The following is a 24061-nucleotide window of genomic DNA, read 5'->3' on the forward strand; positions in this document are numbered from 1 at the left end:
TCAGAAAGGAGCAAATTTTCGTAGTGTGAGCAGAGGCCCCATTTTGCTGAAAACGACGTTGCCGTCGGGGAAATTTGCCAGTACCCAGGACAGCAGGTTGGTCCTGAATGCGTTGAATACATGGCTGTCATGACCCTATAACCCTCCAGGAATCAGATGATGGCGTACTTGAAGGCATCCTGCAATAATATTGGGTTCTTTTCGGATCCCTCCTTCCTCTCTATGGTCTCTTTGTGGTCTAGCTTCTTCTTAACATGGTCTTAAGAGCCATTCCCATAGGCTTGGCCACCTCTGTTTGGAGTGTTACACGCAGAAAGAAGAGATGTTCCCCTAAGCTTTGAATCTCGCTGCGATGACATTTCTCATCCTATTGAAAAAAAATCCAAAAGTAGCAGGTCCTTGAGATACATGGCTACCTATACAATTATAGATGTTTCTAATTTCGTTACACATAATCTCTAAAATCAATAAAATACAAATGTTTAGTTTTCGAGTTTCCATCCGGTATATATTATACATATTAAGTGTGAGAATATGTAAAATGGAAATCTTAAGACAATTTAAAATAGATTCCACGCATATCTTTTTTGATTACAAAATACGAAATGATAACTCATATTAAACATATTCATGCATGAAAAAACTTTCCGTGAAGATTATATTTTTTGCATGTGTGTTTTTTATTAAAAATATATTTCCTATGCGTGATTATTCAGCATTTAATGTAGTACATCACCATAGAAACAATCTTCAACAAAAATCCAGAAAAGGAGAAAATCACAAAATAGTTTTGCACTTCATATATACATAGTGTGGTATATTCTTTTCATATTACATTTTATACGGGGGAGTGTTCGGTAAGTATTGGATTTAATACCTAGATAGAATTAAATATTCTGATTAACTTATTTTACTAACTTGCTATTCAAAAGGTTACTGAATAAATATTGGTTAAGTTTCGATCATTAAAATTTTTTAATATTGAAAAGTCCGGATTAAAAATTAAGTAAATAACCGACTATGATTTAATTTTAAAATCATTTTACAAGTATCTTCTTATCCTTTATAAATTATTTTAATTAATTTAGAATGTTTGTATCGTCCTAACAATATTAAAAAAAAAGAAAAATATTAAAAAGTGGAAATTGAAAAATAATATCTGCCAAAAAATATTCTTTTTCAATATCTGATTTAACATTGGGCGGATTTTTTTTTTTTTTTTTTTTTTTTTTAAACAAACACAGCGATACTATGGGACCCTCTGTATTTCAGTATATTGTCTGAAATTGCATTTTTGGACCAAAATATCCATCCAAATTGGTATATACAAAAATTACTTCAGACCGAACCAACTGTTCGGTCTTGGAATAAATATCAACACTACTATTTACATACATACATTGTAGATAACATGATAAGATATTTATACTAAGAATTATATTGTTGACCGTATTTTCTGACATATTTATGTGATTATGTAGAGTAGAAACATATGCTTTTATCTTTGTTAATTACTGGAAAAAAAGTACATACCTGGAAAGAGTAAGTTTGCTTTGGTTATTCTTTGTACAATAATGGCATGAATTTGCAAAATATTATTATTATTTTTATTTTTTTGGAAAGTAATAATATACATTTTTTTTTCCAAGTAATAATATTTGTTTATGTAATTATATGGGAAAAAAAGAGAGCGAAATGATGGAAGATAAGATGCGTACTTACATATTTATTGTTGTCTATTATTAGCAATATAATTGTAGTTTTGTCCAAAAATTGAATCATTGAAGCCTCCGCAATTATTTTTTCTGTTATACAAATAAATATTGTTTTAATAATGTATTTCTTATATAAAAGGAAAACGAATCAGCGTCTCATTTGTATTCCTTTATTTTTCTTAAAATATATCAAAAACATACATTTTTCAATGCACCTAGATATTGTCCTTAGCACACCATTATTATGTGACCGAAATTTCAACTTAATATTTCTCCTAGACATATTTATATTTTTTGATTATCTTTGTTGCATATGACTCATGGAACACCCATCTTTGATTTGTTTTAAAGCAAACTTTTTTTTAAACGTGTTCTTGAGCCTCTAACGACAATATCATGAGCCTGCACAATCATTTCGCTTCATTTGGAAGGTAAGAGGTGTATGACCATTACCAAGGCCCTGAAAGACCTCATGTGTCTAAGTTATCGGTCCATTACACCGGTACAAAGCAACTGGGGGAATGAATGACAGGCTCAGGAGGGGTCACCCGAGGTCCACAAGGACATCTAGGTTGGTCGAGGCAACGAGGTTGAAAGATAAACCGCAAAAAGAAGAGCTCCATGATAAACATGGTTTACAATATCAAAAAGGATAAGAAGGTGGAAAGTTCCTCTATGAAGAAAATAATTTGATCTAAACTTCTGTAACGAATTCAATTCGTACTTCAATCAGCTCATGTCTGTTCTAATAAGGAAGCCTCCATTTACTCAGAAATTTAAAAAATATTTATTTGTATCTAAATATATTTATTGATGCACAAAGTCTGACCACAAGTATATACAATACAAATATAAGTCTTTTTTTTTTTTTTAAATAAATAAAAAATTCTTTATCAAATTGAGGTCAGCCGTAATTGAGCTGTACAGAGTATGTAGTAGGTAGCTTTCCCTCCCCCCTCCCAAAATCGTCTTTTTCCCTTTATGTACACACATATTGACAAGAATTATATAAATATATATTATTATTTCAGAAAATATTCAATATGACAACACAAAAACAAGCTGGGATGATTTTCCTCAAAAGTGAGTCCAAATTACATTTATTATTTTGTAAATAATAAGGGATGAGCAAAATTTAAAAAAAATCTCCAAGGAGGTGTGACAGTCTATAGTAGTGATGAAAATCGGGTGTATTTTGGGTATTTAAAAATCGATATTATAACAATGACAATTTTATTTTTAAATGCTTTTGAGGAGAGCATCTTAGCTGTTATGAAATTTCATTAAATCAGCTACAATCAACTGTGACAAGAGAGAAGGAAATAAAAAAGGGCATTGGAAAGAATTACTACGATTCTACTGTAAGTTAAACAATAACTTTTAATTATACTCCGCAACAAATTCACAATATCAGTCTTTCATGAGCATACGAGAATGTTGTATCAGGTTCAGGATATAATTGAATGTAGCAGTAATACATTTTTTACCTTTAAAATTATAGAACAGGCAGCTGAAATTAGCAGGGGTATTAATTAAGTAGTACCATAAATATCTCTCCACTTCTCTTCTATCTCTCTACGTAATGTACATCCCTACTAGTTCAAAATGAAGGAGACTTGTTTCATCTTCTTTTTTTTTTAAACCCTATCATGAGTATTACCTAGGCATGTATTAGATTTATTCAGGTAAATTTTCTTACTTACATGTCTACTACCTTCATACGTTTTGTGCATTTAACAATAAATGAATTTATCTGTATACTTTTAACCATATATTTATTTTTTCTGTTTGAATTTGCATAAATTACTAATAACAATAAATTCACTGATATTCAATTTAAAAAAATAAAATAAAAATAGAGACAAATTTTGTTTCTTTTTTATTATTATGAACTTCCCCCATTGAGACGACAAAGTGATTTTGATTGGCAGTTCGGCATAGTAAGGCTGGTGTAGATAAAAATCTTCATTCTGCAGAAATGAACGTCATCAATAGCAAAGTTTATTACATTACAAGCTGGCTTATAGTTTGGGACGAAACTTCAAGTTGATTATATTTCAGTTATTTCTTACGCAATAAATTGCTTTGACATACGAACTCTGGTAAAGAAATACTGAAATATAGATTACTTATCTTTTTTATAAACAACGAGAAATAAAACTTTATATTACTTTGTTTTTAAGGAATGAAGAAGATTGATTAATTAGTCAGGGATATTTGTAATTGCAAAATCCTTCTATGTAATTAAAGATTTGCAATTACTCAAATAGTAATTTACAACTTTATATATAAATTATGCGTTTTTTAGGGGGGATCGTAGGTGGAGTTGCAATTATTTATAAATTATAACATTTATTCTAAGTATTTTTTTACCCGTATATGTTGCTCGTCATCACAAAAGCATTTCTCAAAATATAAGTCTCTTATATCAAATATAGGCTTTAACCTAAAGCTAAATTCTTGGATATCTTAACTTGTCCGATAAATTTAGAGTACAAAGCCTATACATGGGCGCTGGATGATGTACTGTAGCCCCCTCCCCCTCCTCCAAAAAAAAATTATCCTTGTTACAGATATATTTAAAATTTAATTTTTCAATTTTTTTTTTTAAATTAATTTTCTGTGAATAGCAGTGGATTTTTGAAATTTTTCTACAAAAAAATTTAATACTTGAAATTTTTTTCGAAGGGCTATGGATTTTTTTTTCCAAAAAATTTATTATTTGAAATTTTCTATAAACAGCTGCAGATTTTTCAAATTTTTTGTGGATTTTTGTATTTTTTTTACAATAAATTTAATTTTTTGAGAATAGCTGGGGTTTATGAAAAAAAACTTTCATTTTTGTGAATAGCTGTGGATTTGCTAAATATTTTTCTTAAAAGTTTATTATTTGAAATTTTGTCCTAAAAAAAATATTTTTTGTTAATTTTTGAAATTTTTGGTCGAAAAAAATCTCATATTTTAAATTTGAAAAAATACATTTTTTAAATAAAGTATATAATCCTGTTGACGCCCCTGGTATTCTTGACTCAAATATGTATATAAATGAAATATTGCGCTGTTTGTATATATAAAGTAAAGATTTCCCACTTTTCTTGATTTTGTTTAAGATTGTTTTTACTTGGACGCAATACATATAGGAGAGTTTTTTCATTGAATTCTACAAGAAAAATGTTGTTGAATGTTACTTTGTATAGATTCAATACAGCTGCTAAATCCATTCATTAATTGCCTTGATTCTTTGTTCTTTCTGCCATTTTTTTTTTTTTTTTTTTTTTTTTTTTTTTTTTTTGTGGTTGTCCATACTCATTCATATTATTTGATCATTTAAAACACAAATATTCTTGTGAAAAGAAATATTTTAGTTAAGTAACTATTCATTTTTATTTTTCAATTGTGTAATAAAGAAATTGCTTATAAAAAAAGACCAAATGTTCTGTTTTTCCAAATATTATTTGCAATCCACTCTTTGTTGTAAATTCTTCCCATTGCCTTTACAAATAATTATTTAATGACTTGATTCCTTGGACATATTCTAATTTACAATTATCATTTTGCTTGGCTTGACCTACTTTTAGTATATTTTAAATCGATTTTATGCAAATATATCTTCATACCTGTCTTTAAAAAAAATCTTTATAATATATTTGATGGATATTTTTTTCTTTTAGATTAAAGGTGAAATTTGTACGATTACACAAAATATGTATAAAAATAGAAATTGAATGAATGTTTACCTATTTTATCTTTTAAGAGCAGGTTATCTATTGTGTGCAGAAATTTGGAATGGAATTTATTTGAAATAAAGATCTAAAAATGAATGGTGGTATTAGTGTTGGTTTGGTCTGAAAATCATAGACAAAAATGTAGGGGTGTCCGCAGGGGGTGGGCTGGAGGGGCTTTAGCCCCCCCCCCAAATTACTGAATTTATGCTTTGTACTAAAAAATTTAATAACTGAAATTTATTCTAAAAAAAATTAATATTTGAGAACAAATATGGATTTTAGAAATTGTACTCAAAAAATTAATGTTTTGAGAATAGGTATGGATTTTTGATATTTTTTGAGAATAGCTGTGGATTTTTAGAAATTTTTCCTAAGAATTTAATATTTGAAATTTTATGAAGACCGAACTTTTTCGATTAAATAACATAAAAGACATATAGTATTACCTTTAATATACCGATAAATTCTTCTACTAGAAAAAGAATTGGGATCCAGGCGCTCTTGGTCCTAACCGGTGATTAAGGTACTGATAATCGTGGAAGAAATAAAGAAAAAATTAAAACATTTCATTGATGTATTTGAGTCATATATTTAGGCATTGTATTCTAACTACTGGGACGTGTTAAGATACCCAATATCACATATAATTTTGTACATTTACTAGATTTAAATAACTTATCAGGGGTTTCCGCAAAATTATATATATATATATTTATTTTTTTGGTGGAGAGGGGAGAATGGAATTGATTTTTTGAACTTTTGCGAAAAAAAATCCAAAAATTAAATTTTTTGGTGAAAAATTTCAAAAATCCATAGTTATTCAGAACAAATTAAATTTTTTGGTTAATAATTTCAAAATTAAATTTTTTGCCCTGCTGCATAATTTGCCCGACATAAATAATTCTTTCAAAATAAAAATTTACCCCTAAAATATTTTCATACGGACCAAAAAAAATTATAGTAAAAAACAATAATTCGTTTATTTGACTTTACTAATATTGTCAAATTAAATCACTTTCCTATTATTTTATTCTCACAAAGAGAACCCTGAACATTTTTATTGAAAATGTTAGCATACTGAAGGAATAAGGGGTCATAGATATTGCATGAGAGATAATGAGCTACATAAAAGGCAAATCTGTTTTGTTTTATCTATATTAGCCCCGGTCAAGGGGATATTAATTGTACCATAATAAAAAGAGCGTGCATGCTTTATCAATTATTCAGTACCAGGACCCCCTTACCAAGTGATATTTTAGATTATGTATATAAGATTAGTGGTATCTATTAAATTTATAATTCTATGATTTTTAAAATAAATTAATAATGAAATGTAAGAGGGGAGTTATATATTTTATGATTAAGAAAAGTTGATGTTGAATATAGTTCCACCTTTTCTACAAAATAAAAATCCAAATGTTTTATTTTGAGAATACATTTTTTCAACTTTAAGTGAAATTTGCAAAGCCAAGTGATTAATTAGAATTAGGGGTGTACCGATAGATCAGAATCGGCAAAATTAGGCCTTTTTGAAGTATCGGAATCATTGATCAAAATTGGCTAAATAATGTCAATCCCCCACCCCCTATACTCAAGCATAATTATTGATATAGATGATATGACTTGTTTGATCACTTTTTTGAGGCAAGATTAAGGTTACAAATCAATCAAATAGCTAGACTAGACGACGTCGTTCAGACAATGAAAAAAAGAAAAGAAGGGTGGGGGAAGTACATAGAAGGATTATACAAATTTGCAGGTTTCTACATGAAATTGACTTTTAAGTAACAATTTAGAAATAACTACATTTTTAGTTCCCCATAGATTTGAATTGTATGATGAGTCCTTCAAAAAGTCCGTAAGGGTAGAAGTTGCGTTGATCGGTTTACCTTGAAATCATTAAGTAACTTTTGGTCTACTAAATATTTCTTTTTTGTATGTTTGTTGAATATTATTGCCTATAGCAGAATTGAAGTCGAGTACACAATTTCTGAGTCAACTCTGAGTGATTAGTATTCTTCCCAGCTCTATTAAACAAGACACATGTCCGGACTCAAGCACTGGCTTATACATATTTAAATTCCTAGGGCAAAGATATAAAACTCAGTTAGGAACTAGAGACAGTTCAATACTATTTTATCTTATGTAGGCCCTACAAATAAAATAATACAATAAAGCCTTTTGTTAGTGTCGCCAGTTATATATTTTTTTTAGCAGTGAGGCAGTTGAAATTAGATCAGAGGCAGAGGGGCGAACTCACAACCAGAAATTAATTGACTCCTAAGCACAGAGAGTAAACAACTTTTTAAAATTTAAATGTATAAACAATTAATTATGATTGATAAATTTATGTATTTTTGCTTCCAATCCGTAATTAATAAAAAGTAAATAATTGTGTTATTTGTTAATGACATTCCTTTATACATAATAACGAATCGGAATCAACTGAAAATTTGGTATTGATACATCCCTAGTTAGTGGTCCATATTCGATACAAAGTTGGCAATATTATTCTTCGAAGAAAACTAATATGGTAAACTCAATTTTGAGAAAAAACATTTTAGCTTGTTTTTATGTTGACACACGTATAAATACAACAGTGGATCTTCATAAAATGAAAGTTAAACTCCAATTGTATTGTTCCTTTCGTAAATATAATAGCATGTCCACACATGAGGTTACACATTATTATCCTTGTTGGATAAGTAATTATTTTTATGACTTCTGAATATGAAGCTAATTGGTTTTCCTTTTCAATGAATTCCTTCGTGGTTAAAAGGCAAAGCATATATATTATTCAACATATAGTATATTTTTTTTTTAATGGCTTAAATAATATGTACATATGATTTCAAAAAAGATATGCACGCATATGTCGTGTACAAGATTTCATACAAGTTATAACTTCTAAATGGTAATTCTCTTAAATGTTTGCAATTTTCTCTGGCCTTATCCCATCCACCGACAAATCGGTTTGAATACAAACACACACTAATGGAGAGTTATTCTGGTACAAATGTCACTCTTCCACGTCAGTTGGTTATTATGCTTCCTTATGACTACCTGCCCTGTTTTTTTAGTTTTGTTTTTTCAGGAACAAAAACGTTCTGCACTTATGTGTATTTTGTATATTTGTGTATAAATAAACATTATAGTTTAAAATTAATGTTCTCTTTAGACCTCTAAAATCTTACAAATACAAAAATTATACAAAAACACCTCAACAGAAATCAGAAAACTTAGTACTTAACATAAGTAATTATAAAATGATAGTTAAAAGGCCTCATAGTGAGACAAAACATTAAAACAAAAATCCTAACTTGGCAGCCTGCGATGTTCTTACAGAGTCTGTTGTACATATTGATGATGTTTCTTAAAAAATTTCATATCTTATTGAAGAAGATGGGTAATATTTTATAAAATCCGAAGCATAATTCCAGGAAGTACCATGCAGCTGCGGAATTTTGTAAGAAAAAGTTCCATATCTAGCAGCAATATAAATTAAAATAGCTCTAAGATCCATCCTCTCAATACTTTATCCTCCGTAATAGGTTGAACTATCAAAGCTTTACAGTTACCAAAAGCAGCACTGATGGTATTTTCTTCTTCCAACCGATACGACTGGTGAGTAGGAATACCAAACACAAAAAGAGCTTTTGCATAATTTGGTTCAAGATCTCTTATATAGCTATGGTTAAGTAAAATAAAATTCCGAACTACAATCAACGCAGGGCAGTGAAAAAAAGGCGTGTATAACATTTTATATATTCGACCACAGTCTTTGCATGGTAGTAAGAACTTTATTATGGCAGTCGATATCTGAAACTGGGATGCAAACTTTTTCATATCTTTAATATCCCTCAAAGAGCCCATCATTATTTTATCTCACGAACGAGGTAGGTCCAAAGCTTTATTATACCTCCTGGAAGTTTGTTTTGCATCCAGGGATTTAGTAATTCTAAAGTCAAATTTTAGACACCACAGCACCAGAGGAAGGTGTAAGTTCGACAATATACTCAAGGGGAAGATAAATCTTTCAGTATAGAAGACAGAGTTACAATTTAGATCATGGAGTGTTAGAAAGTTATTGCGAATTGCAATATTTTCCAACTCTACTGGATCACCCAAATTCTTAAAAAGAAGGTTTCTTGTTAGAGTGTTGACGAATAATGTCTACATTACTATTAGAGTCAAACGGAGATATTTTAGTAAATATTATTATATGAGCAGCTGTCCATTCACTAGAGAACTACTTCAACTGATTTATAAATGTCCTAAATGTATAATTGAGTGGACAAAGCTTTTGGAAAAATTTTGAACATTTCAAGGACATTCCCTCTCCAGTCTCTCTAGTTCCTTAATTAGTTCTGATGTCGGACGCTGGCTGAACAATGCACCATCCCTAGAGACCGTTTAGGACGGATTGCAGAAGGATACCTAATCGGCAAAGGCACCACAAGTTTAGTTATTTTTACATGTGTCCGTATTGATTGTATGTTTTTATAAGATGCCCAGTAATAAATGTTTTAATAATAATAGAGCTTCATAAATTCCCCCACCCCCAAAAAAATGGTGCTAACGACACTTCTGATGAATATTAATTTGGGTACTTTCAGAGTAATTTGTTGCTAGAGTCGCTAACTCTCAGAAAAATAAATAGCAACACCTGATTTTTTTTTTTTTCGGAGGAGTGCGAGTTGAACGCCTATTTAAGGCTGGAGTCCTGCGTAGAACAGTGTTGGCTTCTACATCACTGCCAGCCATGCCGTTTTTTGTTTTTTTTTCACTATCTTCTTCTTGCACAACTGTACCTCCTCGGCCAATTAGATGAGCGTATTCTGTGTCATCGTACACGTGTGTGCATATGCCGTCAGCTCATTGGTCCCAGAGCAGGACATGGCCTGAGAACACGTTTACCTTGAAATTTCATATAAATTGCATTGTTATTCATTTTCCATTGCCATATTACTGACCATATTTTAAGACTCACAGTATTCAACAACAGTATACAGTACTTTGTCAGCTCAATACAGAACGGGTACTATTTTTGTTTCTAAATATGGGACGATTCTGTTTTTTCAGTTGGCAACCCTTTTTGCAGCACACCCAAAGGATTGATGAGAATAATTTGTTTATATAAATATACAATAAGTCGTTGAAGAATTATACAGAGAGAAAAATCCTTCTAGCTTATTTTAGTCTTGCCGTATCACATTTCTGCTTTACTTGATTTTTGTTTAAGGTTATTTTTGTGTTAACTCATCATATATTGTTTAAACATAGATATCTTAAAAATCAAAGGAAATGGTCCAACCTGCAGCACGAGTGAAGAAAGAGCCTCATTTCTCTTCTCATTCCTCCTTGTCATTTCCACAATGGGTAATCATATAAAAGTGTATGTAGAGTATTAGCATAAAATACCCTATTTTGCTGTTGTTTAAAAAATGAAGACAATAGCTACTCACAAAATATGTTCGTAGTGGTGGTGATGATAACTTAAGTGAGGAGGTTGGGATGTGAATGACATAAACTACAACTACTACTGTTGGAGGGGGGAAGAAAAAAAAACTACACATTTCATTTCTTTGTAGTTGTATAGTATCAAAGTGTATATCCCTTTTCACATCAACATAACAACAAATTGAATGAATGATTCATTATATAAACTCAACACTGCAGTATGTGGTTCGAATCTTTACCGTTGTAGCACTTTAATAAATTGAATAATTATTATCAAACGCAACAGCAATTTGAATGGAAAAAGTACTAATCACTTCTCCGTTATCAATTAATCATCATTTGAGGATCATACTACTGTGCTGTGCTTATATAATGATCATTAATGAATATAATAATTAAAATTAATTTTATCTACAAAAGAACAATTATGTATTTACCTTATATGACATCGGCAAAATGTCATTCGGGAAATTTTCCTTTCACGAAAATGTTTTCGGCCAATTGTCGAAGAACAAAACTGAGTTTCAGTGGATCGAACTAATTCCGTCCTTAAACGAAGTTCTACCAGGACTGGTCTCAACGAAAAATTTGGTATGAATCATTCATAAAACATAAGGTGTACTACAAAGATATTAACTATTTATAATGAATTTTATTTGCATTCATGTTCATCTCCTTGACAATCAAAACAGTGCATACATGACTGTCGTACTAGACAATTTACATTATTTTATCCTCATTCTCCACAATTGCCCTTCCAGAGTGTAGTGCATCGTTGACTGTTACAGTATTATGACTATAAACACAATTCACATATTGAATTGTCTGGCTTCTGTTTTTGCATTGTTCGAAGAAAAACTGTCTATTTTCGAAGATCATATTTGAAAATATAGGTTACCTTTTCACTTCCACGGGACACTGGCGTCCCATATTTTCATTCATTCGTAATGTCATTATTTTTCATGATATTTAAAATATTTTTAAATCATAAGAAAGAGTAATAGTAGATCTCCAAAACTTATTAAAAAACATTTCATCATTGGACTCTATGTTCGAACTATCTAAATCTTCAAAAAACTATGTCTTTTTTTGGAGTTTGATGAAATTACATTCTACCTATAATATACTTTTTATGTATGAATAATTTGAATTTTTCATAAATTATTTCATATTTGTTTAATATATGGAGTAATTATTGAAAATTTCGCTTTGTTTTGATGAAAAATGAAAAAGTTATATAAGTTTAAAATAGTTAAGATACTGGTCTGGGCTTCAAAGATATATTTTTTTTCTTAATTTTTTAAAAATATGTTCAGGATCAGATACATATCTCTTGTTCTTTTAGAGTATTCATATTAAAGTACATATTGTTTGTAGGCAGATTAGCAAATGAAACATAAAATAACTTTCAACTATTATTGAACAATTATGAATATTTCTTTAGAAATTACTGAATGTAGAGTTGCTCATATACTAAATAATGGAGAAAAAAAACAAAGAAAAAGATATCTTAATATTTTTACCAGCAATATTAGTCACCAAATTTATAGCATTTTGGACGAAGTAGATAGTGCTGATGAAGAGGACATTGGCAATTTATTCAATGAGTCTGATACAGAATTTATAGCTGATGAAGATATTAATATATAAACGAATGCATCAGATATCTAATATAATCCGGAAAACAACATTCACGTCGTGGTAAATGATGAAAAACCACAAAGAACACAATTAAGAAGTAACAGACAATGGAAATGGACAAGAAAAGTGAAATTGAATCAAAGAGAGTGTTGGAAACTGGATCCATAAATTCAGCGTGAGTAAAGTGAAAATGTATCTCCAATGTATATTTTTTCTCAAGATGTGGGACTAGAACAGTTAATAAAGTATTAGTTGTTCAGTCGAACGTTTATGCACAACAAAAGGGACGCACTTTTTCAGTTAGTAATGCAAAATGAAGGCATTTCTGGGCATCAAATTTGTAAAGTCAATTAATAAGCTACCAACTATTGCAGAATATTGGAGAGTCGACGATTTCATCAGCAGTAACGGTATTCAAAACACGATGAAAAGATGCCGTTATATGGAGATACTTCGAAATCTTCACTTTGCTGATAATCTTAAAGATGATAAGAGTGACATAGCATTCAAAGTAAGACAACACATAGTTCATCTGAACGAAAGACTCATAAGTTTAAAGGGCGGTCATCTATGAAGTAGTATTATCAAATCTAAGCCCTTCAAATAGGGTTTCAAATTTTGGTGTGGTTGTTCCAGCAAAACAGGGTTTCCATATCAAACGGATTTGTATGTTGGGAAAAAGCAGACATCAGAACTCAATGTTGGACTTGGTGAAGAAGGTGTTCTTGAAATGGCAAAGAGCCTTGAAAGAACGTATTGCATTTTTACTTTAACAACTGTTTCAGTAGTCCTTCTTTGATTGAAAAATTTTATAAAGAAAAATTTATGGAATTGGAAAGGTTCGATCAAATAGAAAAAATATGTCAAAAAATTTGACTGATGATAAGGAAATGGAACAAGGTAATAGATAATTTCCTATTTCGGAAAATGTAATGATATGTAAATGGATAAACAGATCAGTTATTCGTGTATAATCTGCATTGGAAGGGAGATATGAGGCAAACATATAGAAATCGGACTGTGGTAATTTGCATGGCTTTTAATCACGAATTATGTTTAGAAATTATTTTATTATGTTTTACATATGAAACATTTATTATATTAATATTTATCACTTTCCCAATATGAATTATTCACTGTTTTAATTAAAAACAAAAAATATATCAAAAGAACGAATAAATGTAAAGAATTCCAACTACATAGTGTAAATATAATATTTTTTTAATTTTAATAAAGAATTGCAATTTAAACCCGATGGACACGAGTGTCTCATCAAATTCTGGCGAGACTATTAAAGTTTTAAAAAAAATATATTCCTAATAAGATAAAAAAAATCAAGAATTGACAAAAAAAAATTATGTTTTCTATTCAATTTCTTGTGGGTCTGAAAGAGTTAAAAAAATGCAATTAATAAAGATAACCATCGCTTTAATGAGGACAAAACGACTCTATAAAATTCCTTAACATGTAAGAAGATCCATGTATTCGCTAGTTTATTTAACATTCCATATTAATTGACACAAAAAGACAACCATCAATAGGAAAATAAAAAGATCTAGTTGGCTAATTATTTTTGTTGGTATTAGGTCTGAAACCTTTCTGATTTTTAGTGGATAAAACTCATTCAGTCCTCTAAAGAAGTTCCGATTAGATGTTCTGGATTGGTTTTAAAATAAAAATCTGTCTAGACAGATTCCATAAGTGAATTGTTGATGACGCCATAATGGTGAACATCGACCTACGGGACTTCATATGAAGTTAAATATGTTGCTAATATTTATGTAGAAGACAGGACAGATCTCAAAGAAAAATTCCGCCTAGATCATGCCCAAGGAAAAATTTGATCGAGATCAGTCCTACAAAATAATCGGACTTATTTAAAATCCTTTCTCGACCGATTCCATAAATGAATTGTTAATTACGCCAGTTGTGTTTTAAAATTGCAAATATCAAACTACGACATAATCTACCCATAGATTGAAACCGAAAAAATCGGCCCACGATTGGAAAACGATGAAATTTCTCTCCACAGTCTTTACAGAAATATTGGTACAGAAAAAATCATTTATAACCGAACTGAAGATTTAATCCGGTCTTGAAGGAAGTCTCAACACTAATAATAATGTAGAACAGCATATGGCAACATAAACTTCTTGTCCTGTTGGTCTATGATATATGTAAATACACGTATCACGTCCTTAATTAATATGAATAAAAGAACACATATTTTTCTAGAGAAATATATAAAATTTAATGCCCTATTAAAAATACAATACCAAGAACTTTTTCTTTTGTTTGTCTTTAACATATTTATCTCTTCAAACATCTTCACATTTGATACAATATAGCTACATATGAATACATAATATATTTATAACAAAGAAGCTAGAGCAATAAATTCCCTTTATATGGACATCAATATAGTTGTACAAAATATAACATAACACAAGTGCAAAACATTATGTAGTCCTAACCTCAAACTATGATTTTTTTTTAATTTTCCAAAGCTGCTATCATTATTCTTTTATTCTTGAACAGAGGCCTCTAGTGTCCTTTATCCAAACACCAAGGCCAGTGACTATCAGTTAGAAAAAGGACCCAATGACAAGACTGCATCTGCAGCGGGTGACAGGCCTTCTGCCACCTCCTGGAAGCCATCATTACCGCTAAGGGCGGCTATATTAATGATTTAGAATGCTTAGACACGCATCCATTTATAGTATTAATTTGTTGAAATTATATTGTTAATTAATAAATACTATATTGTTGAAGTTTTAAGTCTTAAGTGTTCAGATTTTAATGGACCACTCGGTATATAATGTCAATATTCGTCAGTTAACACTCATATAAGTAAAAAGCAATATTCGGAATTTATCGTTATATTTATATTTTCTATAATCCTATGGTTTTGACAACCACTTATATTATTCCCATGAATGAAAAGAAAAAGATATCAAAATGAAAGGGCTTTTTGATTGAGGATGATGTTTCAATTAAACAATGTCAGGGGTCAAATTATAAATTAAAGTAGAGTTGATATAATGTTGAAATTTTTGTTTGCATCTTTTTTTTTTTTTGACAACAAAGTGAGAGTATTGAGTTAAAAGAGTTGATTTTTTTATCATTATTACGTGAATGGAACAATGGATATAGTAAAGAAGAAGAAAAAAAATAAATACAGAATCAAAATAGTTTTCCAATACCTTTATACTTTTCGTCTACTTTTCTATCACGCATTCATGAATTCCATTAAGGAGTAAAATAATGAGAAAAATTAAAAATTAGGTTAACATCTCATCCATTATGCTATACCTTTTATTTTTATTTTTAAACAAATACAAAAAAAAAGAAAAGAAAACCTCTTTCAAGTATTTTTGGTCAAAAGTTAATGTAAGATCTGTTATATTATTAGTATATGTAATACATTTTCATTAGTGATGGGACAATTAATAGAAATTGGGAATCGGACAATCAAGGGTATTTCTTTGAATTGGAATTGGGATCGCCATTACGGAAATAACGTTTAATTTGCATTTCCGATTCATATGATAAATATTGGTATACTGGTATTTAACTATGTATTACTTTTTTATCTTATCCAAAGAAAAATAGCCCCTCCCCCAAAAAATTCAGGAATTATACTTTTTTACTAGAAAATTTAATATATGAAATTTAATTCAATTTTTGAATTTTTTTCCCAAATACTAAAAATTATTCAAAAAACAATTTAATATTTGAAATTTTTGGTGAATAGCTTGGATCTTTGAAAAAAATATTAACTATGAAATTGTATATTTGAAATTTTTTTCACAAAAAAAAAAAAACCTTCCCATCCCCCAAATAAAAATATTTATTATATATAATCCTGTGGACGTCCTTGACAGCAATTGGTATTTTTTAAACATTAAAGAATTAGGAATTTTTACTAAAATCGCAAGGAATCGGCATCTAGATTTTTTTAGGAATCTTCTCATCACTAATTTTAATCAAAACAATTAAGGAGAATAATAAATTAGACGGAAAACCCCCCCAACTACGGTCAAAAATATTAAATATTTGTTAGTTTTCGGTTTGAATATCCTAGAAAGGTGCAAATATTTTTGGTGGAACGAGCTAATTTGGTCCTTGAAATAAGTTTGGTCTGGAGCAGTCTCAGAGAAAACCTCGGTCAAGATAAATTGAGATCGGTTCTACAAAAACATCCGACAGTTTTATAAGTAGATTCATTGTCGATAACGTCAGTTGTGCTTTCAAATTGTGAACATTGACATACAATGACGTCATATGAAGTTCAATGTGTTGCATCCATCAAATTTGTACAGCTCATAAATGAGGCAGATAGGGGAGAGAATCGGTCCGTAGATTGAGACCGGAAATAGTTGATATTCATCACATCGTTGCCTTAATTGTATCACACAATCTTTTCCTTCGTTAACAAACATAGAAAAGGTATTTAAATCAGTTGGCAAATATTCAATTGAGCTGCTAATTGTCGGAATATCTCGAAAAGTAGAGATCCCACTCCTCTTAATCAAATAAAGTTATTTCCTTATTATTGAAAGGTTGAAATAATTGAATTATAAGGTTCCACTGTTTCTGTCTCTAATTTCGAGATAGAAAGAGAAAGTATGACGTGCGGGCAAACTTACACAATGTACCCGCCAATTCTTCCCAACCATGGAATTATCATTGAATATTCGTTGGGAATTGTTCACAGCTTAACACTAGATATTTCAACCAATCAACGTTCAAAACACTGATTAGGATAAAAGAAGAACATACATCGACAGCCGACAGCTAAATTCACAGTATATTTTTGTGCTAGTGAGGTAACACAATGATAAATCGGTCTACAGTTTGAAAACAATTTAACTTTGGACCAAAATATCGTACCAAATCCGTCTTGAAAAATAATTAAGATCGAACTGGAAAAAAAGTTCGGTCTTGGTCCGAGTCTCATTACTAGTATGTAAACTATGTCCAAAAAAGGATTAAGGTACTCCATCAGTTAATTTTCATTGAGATGTTTAAAAAAAAAAACCTGTTTTGACGTATTCAAATTAAGATCTTTCCCTGATTTCCAAATAATCTTTAACTTAAAACTTTTCCCTTTTTTTTATTTCATAAATAAGGATCTGTAGGATGAGTTGTATAGAAACCACTTATATCTACATAGTAATTAAAAGTATTCTGCCAATTATCTCATTTCACTAAGATAATAGTATTAAATAAACACATACATGTATATAATTATATCTATTTACCTTCTCATCCCTCAAAACCATATAAAAATCACATTCATTTTATGGTTGTGCCCAATAAAACTATTAAGCATAGTAGTAATAAAACTACTATACTCGTTTATGTGTATACTGATGAAATACTCGCCCTTTCATGAACGTAAATAAGTCAAAACAAGTAACCAAAAATCATATGACCAGGAGTTTCTAATAATGCTGATTATTTTATATAATGTCATGTTTTCGTGAAAAAATAAAATTAACGTTTTAGTTTTAGTTGTCTACCACCTCCATTACATTTCTGGCGAAATAGAACTTGGCTGTGTAAAATATTTTTGTCTTATATTAATGTTTAAAATTTTTTTCAAAATATTTAAAATTAAATATTTTTTCCAAAAACCAAGCCCTCCCCAGAATATGATATGTTTTAACTTATATTCAAAAATTTGATATCTCCGATTTTGTCTAATAACATAAAGTTATGTACAATAACAACTTTGTATCTAAGGATGAATCCATTTTATATCTGAGACCGTTATTATTTTTAGTGGGAAAAATAATTCAATTCTCTAAAAAAGTTTAAATCGGTCTCAAAGAAAAATACGGTCTAGATCAGTCTAAGTAAATACGATCTGGATCGGTCTAATAAAAATAAACAAAAACACGATGTATACAGTTTCCATGGACCATAGGTCTGGTAACTTTTTGTAGTATTACTCCAAAAGAACTTGTACTACAATTAATTTACACCTAACTAACTACATCATGTAAAATTGTATATTTCATTTAACACCATCAAGTAAAAGGTCTTCTTTACGACATAGAAATAACATCCAGTCCCATTACCCACAAAATTTTCTAAATTGCCCCATTTGGGGTAATTTACCCCATGTTCTCTGACCACTGCCCTAGATAAATGGTTGATGACAGCTGTTGTGCTTCAAAATTGCAAACATTCACGCACCGTGACGTCATATGAAGCTTAAATATATTGTATAAATTAGTTTTGTACAAACCTTAAATAGGCACATGATTTGAAAACGATTATATTTCGGTCCACGGTCTGAAATCGCAGTCAGGTTAGAAATATTATTCCTAATCATAACTTGTTGGAAGGTTTAATCTCTTCCTTGGGTTACTCCTTCAATCCAGGGAATTGAAAATTAAGGTGTAAAACTAGTACAATGGCAAAGCTGGATCCGCACGAGGTTACCCAGTTATGTCAAAGTTCCCTGCACTGTGTGGCTGCGGTTAACATGAAAACCAGATCTCATTATAAATAATTGAATGTCATAAAATGTAACTTTCAAATAATAATAAAAAATGTGGATCTACCCCATCTATTTCATTCGTTGTATGCCTTAAAAGATTTTCCTAATTTATTTGGACCCCACTGTATATATATATATTAACTGGTTACGTGGGATAACCTGTTTCTGATTTTTTTTGAACATCCTATGAACTCCAATTTAAATTCTTAATTTTATATCATCATTTTGAATTGATTGATGAAGAGAAAAGAGTTGTCTATAAATAAAAGTACACATGTACAAACGATATAAAGAATGTCTGATCTTTTATTGTCTTTTTTAGAAGAGTTTAAATTAGAGGGAAAAAATAAGTGAATTTTATATATACTTATTTATTGTGTACAAGTTGCAAAGTCTATACTAGTTGTAACTAGAATATAAAAGTTGTGCATACACCAATTTCTTCGTCTATAAATTACGTTATATAATTACAAAATTGGTCATTCGAATGGCCAACTATCAGTTGATACTCTCATTTCATTTCGATATATTAACATTACATTACATAACATTTTTTGAAATATATTTTGAGGGACAATCTGCTTGCCAAACCCCACCTTCATTAGGCTCTCTTTTTAAAGGTAAAATATATCAGGGTTATTATTACATGATCGGATATGTGAGGGAGCCAGATTCCGACAACAGCCAATTAGAAGAACGATGCATTTTTGCCAATCGACTGTTGAATCATCCCCGTTGAATCTTGTAATAAATGATAAATACTTTAACGCCAAACTGCCAAATCATGATATTCTATTTATGCAAAAGGTTGACCGTAATATCAATGGTGGTGATGAGGATATACCTCTGTCTAACAGGACTCTTGAAGATTTCACAAAACTCTAATTTCCTTCAACTACTAATATGATTACAACTATTAATACTGATGGAAGGCAAAAATTAACGGTAGGAAATCTTTCTAAAATTTTGATTTGTCGATATAATATGATAACACGTACGAATAAATTATGATAAATATAAAACAACACTAATTACTTTAAATTATTCTTATAAAACATTATTTTTCTTAGCCTAGAACACCCCAAATTATAAATTACCCATGTACTTGGTACATATACAGAAATATTTGATCGGCTTAGATTCAAAAGGAAACCCCTTTACAATGCCGTCCCATCCAAAGCAAAGATAGATTGGTTGGTTTTGGAATTGAAATTGTGTTCTGCGAATAGAAATGTAAGTTTAAAAAACAAAAACATTTCCAAATAACACAGGAAGTGAAATATAACGAAATTAGTTTTTTTAAAAATGCATCTTACTAAAAATTCGTCGAAGGTCATATTTCAATACAATAAACAAAAATTGTGGTCGTAGGAGCACTTTTTTCTTATCCACTAGGAGCGTTGGATATTACGCCAGAACTAATTCAATTTCCCTGAACTACAGCTTATTACTACCAAAACAAGTGATGGGGACTTTTTATATACAGAAATAGCCACTAGAGTGCACTTTATCAAATCAAAGCCTGACATGATCTCAAACTTTAGACACTAAAAGAGAGTCAAATTTTTGTCAAAAAATTCGAATTACTTAGTCGTATTTTTTCTTTTTGATTTTTTTTTTGTGATATTAACTTTGCTTTGAGCATGGCTTTTTCACACTTCATAATGTTTTTGGTCATAATTATTAGTTTTGCGAATAGTGTTTATTTTTGGCGTGTTAAAGAAGAACCCGAAAATCAACCTAGTGATCCTGACAATTTGCAGAATGTTTTGAAGTAGAGCTGCTTAGCTGTCATGACGTTTATTTAGATTACCTACGATTATCTATGACATAGGAGAAGGGAGAGAAGGAAATACATATGGACATTAACAAAAATTTCAAATATATACAACACAAATATAACTACACAACAAATACTCCAGGTTAATATCCATCTTGCATGAGCACAGTTTTATCATTTTTTGAATATAATTGAATGCGGTAGGAAAATAAATTCACAACTACTCAAGAGTTAAACAATCATCACCAATTCCAAAAAAGCAGGCCAGCTAAATAAATACACACAATTTGTATCACAAGTAATTATCATTTAAAATTATCTTGAGTTTTCCTGCGATACAAGGACCGTGTATCTATAAACAATGTATTTTGGCTGCTAAACTCTTCCCCTATATTTTGCGAAGAGAAGAATAAGTTTGTATACGGCATAAGAGAAAATGATAAAAATATGATATAGTGACGTCATCAGTGGTGTCATAAAAAGCAACATCTTGCGTATGGAAAAAGATATCATGAGTAGGGTCATGAATCTTCTCTAGCTAACAGGGGCATTTCGCTACTTTGTTTTAAAGCTATGATCATACCTAGGTAACATATGTAATGTATGCATCTATGAGAGGGAATATGAATAAATCAACAGCTGTATACAAGGACTCCATTTTATTTTTCTTCTCCCCATTCGATTAGAAGGATAATGATAACAATAAGAAAAGGAAGAAGAATAAAAAAAAGGGTAAATACGTAAAGAAAGGAAAAAATAAGGAAGAAAGAAGTGAAAAACTTTTCTTTACTTAGAGCTCTTATAACTTTTAGTTTTTATTTTGAGTTCCATCTCTTCTCAGTTTTTCTTTCTTTCTTTTCCTTCAGTGTTGGTGGTAATCTTATGCAAGGTTTGAGTGATTGATATATGTATTCCTAGGAACAACACGGAGAATACTAATACTGTATAGATATATATTATAAACATATATATTTCATTAAAGCAGAATAATAAATCCTTCCGGCATTTTACCCAGAATATAATAATATATATATATAAGTTAAGTTCTATATAAATACTGTATCAGAAGGACATATCCTTATTTTGTCAGTTGTAGCCTGCATTTTGGCTGTAATAGTCTGTAGATTCGGATAGTGTCTAAAGCCAGGTTACTGCATATATCGTCCATGTACACGTTTTAGTGAATATAGTGTCCCGTTTTACAATTAACAATTTTCGAGACCAGGACATAAACCTTTTTATTTCTTAAATGAGTTAGAGATATTTACAAATCCATTTATAAACAAACGTAGGGATCCTCCATGAACCTAATCATTCAATCCAACCTCATCCTCAACCACGGTCTCCAACCTGGCGCAGAAACTGCTGCACGCCTTGATCAAATTATCTTTATTCATATTTTTCACAGCCTTAATAATTGTAAAATTGCACCGTATATATACATGATAGATGTGGGAACTAGAAATAGGACGGATCATGGACCCAGGTATGGTATAAATAAACTTGTATTTCCCGAAAAGATCCAAGACAGCTTTTGGAGATCAAACTTTTACGGATATAGAATGGATTTTTTGGATCTTTAAAATTTTAAATTATTGCGTAATACTTAAGCCTTGTTATAAAAACAGATAATATCTGTATCAAACGCAATTGAAGCAACATCTAAATAATTTTAGTTTGGCAAGACGAAAAAATGTTATGCAAAATATAAAAGTAACATTTTTTTAATGATTTCTTTTCTAATTAAAAAAAAGGTCATTCTACCAAATTATGCAGCAGATGAAATATTAATTATTTTAGAAAAAATTACGATAACCAAAAATATAAATATATATAATCTTTGGGGCGCACCTCAAAACGATTAATGTTCTGTATTCAAAATGTATCTTTCTTTTAATTTTTTTGTCTTAATAATCATAAAAGTTATCTTTTTTTTTTAAATTTGTTTTTTCCATAAAAAATAGTTCTTAAGTTAAATATTATCACTCCATTAACATTTTAACTTTAAAATTTCTTAAAGAAGTTTTTTTTTTTCAAATATTTTATTTCGTCATTGTTCTAAAATTTTATTTGTCTTTTATATATATATATATATTTATTTATTTAATCAAAATTGTCTAAGAGTTTCCAAAAATTCAAAGTCACAGCCCTAATTCCTTCAAATCCGTCTTAAGAAGGTTCTACTAATTCTTAAAAAAAAGATGATCATCTCTAAAGCAACTGATTTTTCAAAACACGCTTGTAGACACACTTGCTAAGCATTAAATGGTGTTAAATCAATAGAAAATCTATACAAATAAAAACACAAACTTTTTGGCTACGCCATCTGTTGTTGAATAAACCAATGGAGTTGTATATTTCTAAATGACTTTTTCCAATTGTATTTCCAACCTCGTAGAAACAATAAATGTGCTAAATACTTTCTAAACCATTACAAATATACGCAGAAGACATAGATAATTTTTTTTTTTTCAAATATTTCTTTCCTTGTCAACCTGCTTGGCAAAGAATTTATTTTCTTACCAAAACTATAACTTTTAAATATATATAAAAATTTTCTGTTTTTAACAAAAGAAAAAAAAATGCCATGCTAGGTTATTCATGGCTTCTTAACTAACTTGTAATGACTATTTTTTACAATGAAGAATGGAAAATAAATATGTATATACAAAGCCTATTACATACCTAACATTTTTCCCCGTTAAATAATACATGGCATTATGGCCTATAATAAGTATATAGTAATTTTTTGAGGTACGAGTGCACACTAAAAAGTACAAATGCCCACAGTTATATTACTCAAAAATACATATTGACCATATAATTTTAATGAAAATGATAGTAATTAATAGTGATGGTAATTAGAATGAAAATTCTTGTAATTAAATAATGGAATTTATGACGAAGAAATTGAAACATGTACAATTTGCATATATGATAAAAAAAGTGTCTAGTGATGCTCTTTCAGCTCAATATCACCTCCATTATGCTTGTGACTGAGTCCAAGTTTAAGTAGTGGAGATGATGCTAGCACCTCAGGAACATCCTCACATGCAATATATCGATCATTTTGACAATCTAACACTGGGCAAATAGACCAATTCTTCTCATTGGAAAAGACCATGATCCGATTGGTCAGCGCTTAATTCCGATTGTAGAATAATTCATGACAAGGAAGAAGGTGTTTGTACTTGATGGCATCTGTGAAAAGGGATTATAGTTAATCATC

General features: G+C 29.9%; 1 protein-coding gene across 8 annotated transcripts in view; it reads right to left on the reverse strand.

Annotated features, from left to right (window-relative positions):
* The window catches only part of LOC121119063 (CUGBP Elav-like family member 1), a 220002-nt gene that overhangs the window by 132203 nt on the left and 63738 nt on the right, over window positions 1-24061 (reverse strand). For 2 of the 8 annotated variants that reach the window (XR_011780287.1, XM_071888799.1), the window contains exon 2: window positions 5887-5966. The exons of the other annotated variants lie outside the window; for them this stretch is intronic. The gene's annotated coding sequence lies outside the window, so the exon portion shown is untranslated. The remainder of the gene's footprint in view (window positions 1-5886; window positions 5967-24061) is intronic. 8 annotated transcript variants of the gene reach the window in all.

This window comes from Lepeophtheirus salmonis, chromosome 5 (assembly GCF_016086655.4).
Source record: "Lepeophtheirus salmonis chromosome 5, UVic_Lsal_1.4, whole genome shotgun sequence".
Lineage (NCBI taxonomy): Eukaryota > Metazoa > Arthropoda > Copepoda > Siphonostomatoida > Caligidae > Lepeophtheirus > Lepeophtheirus salmonis.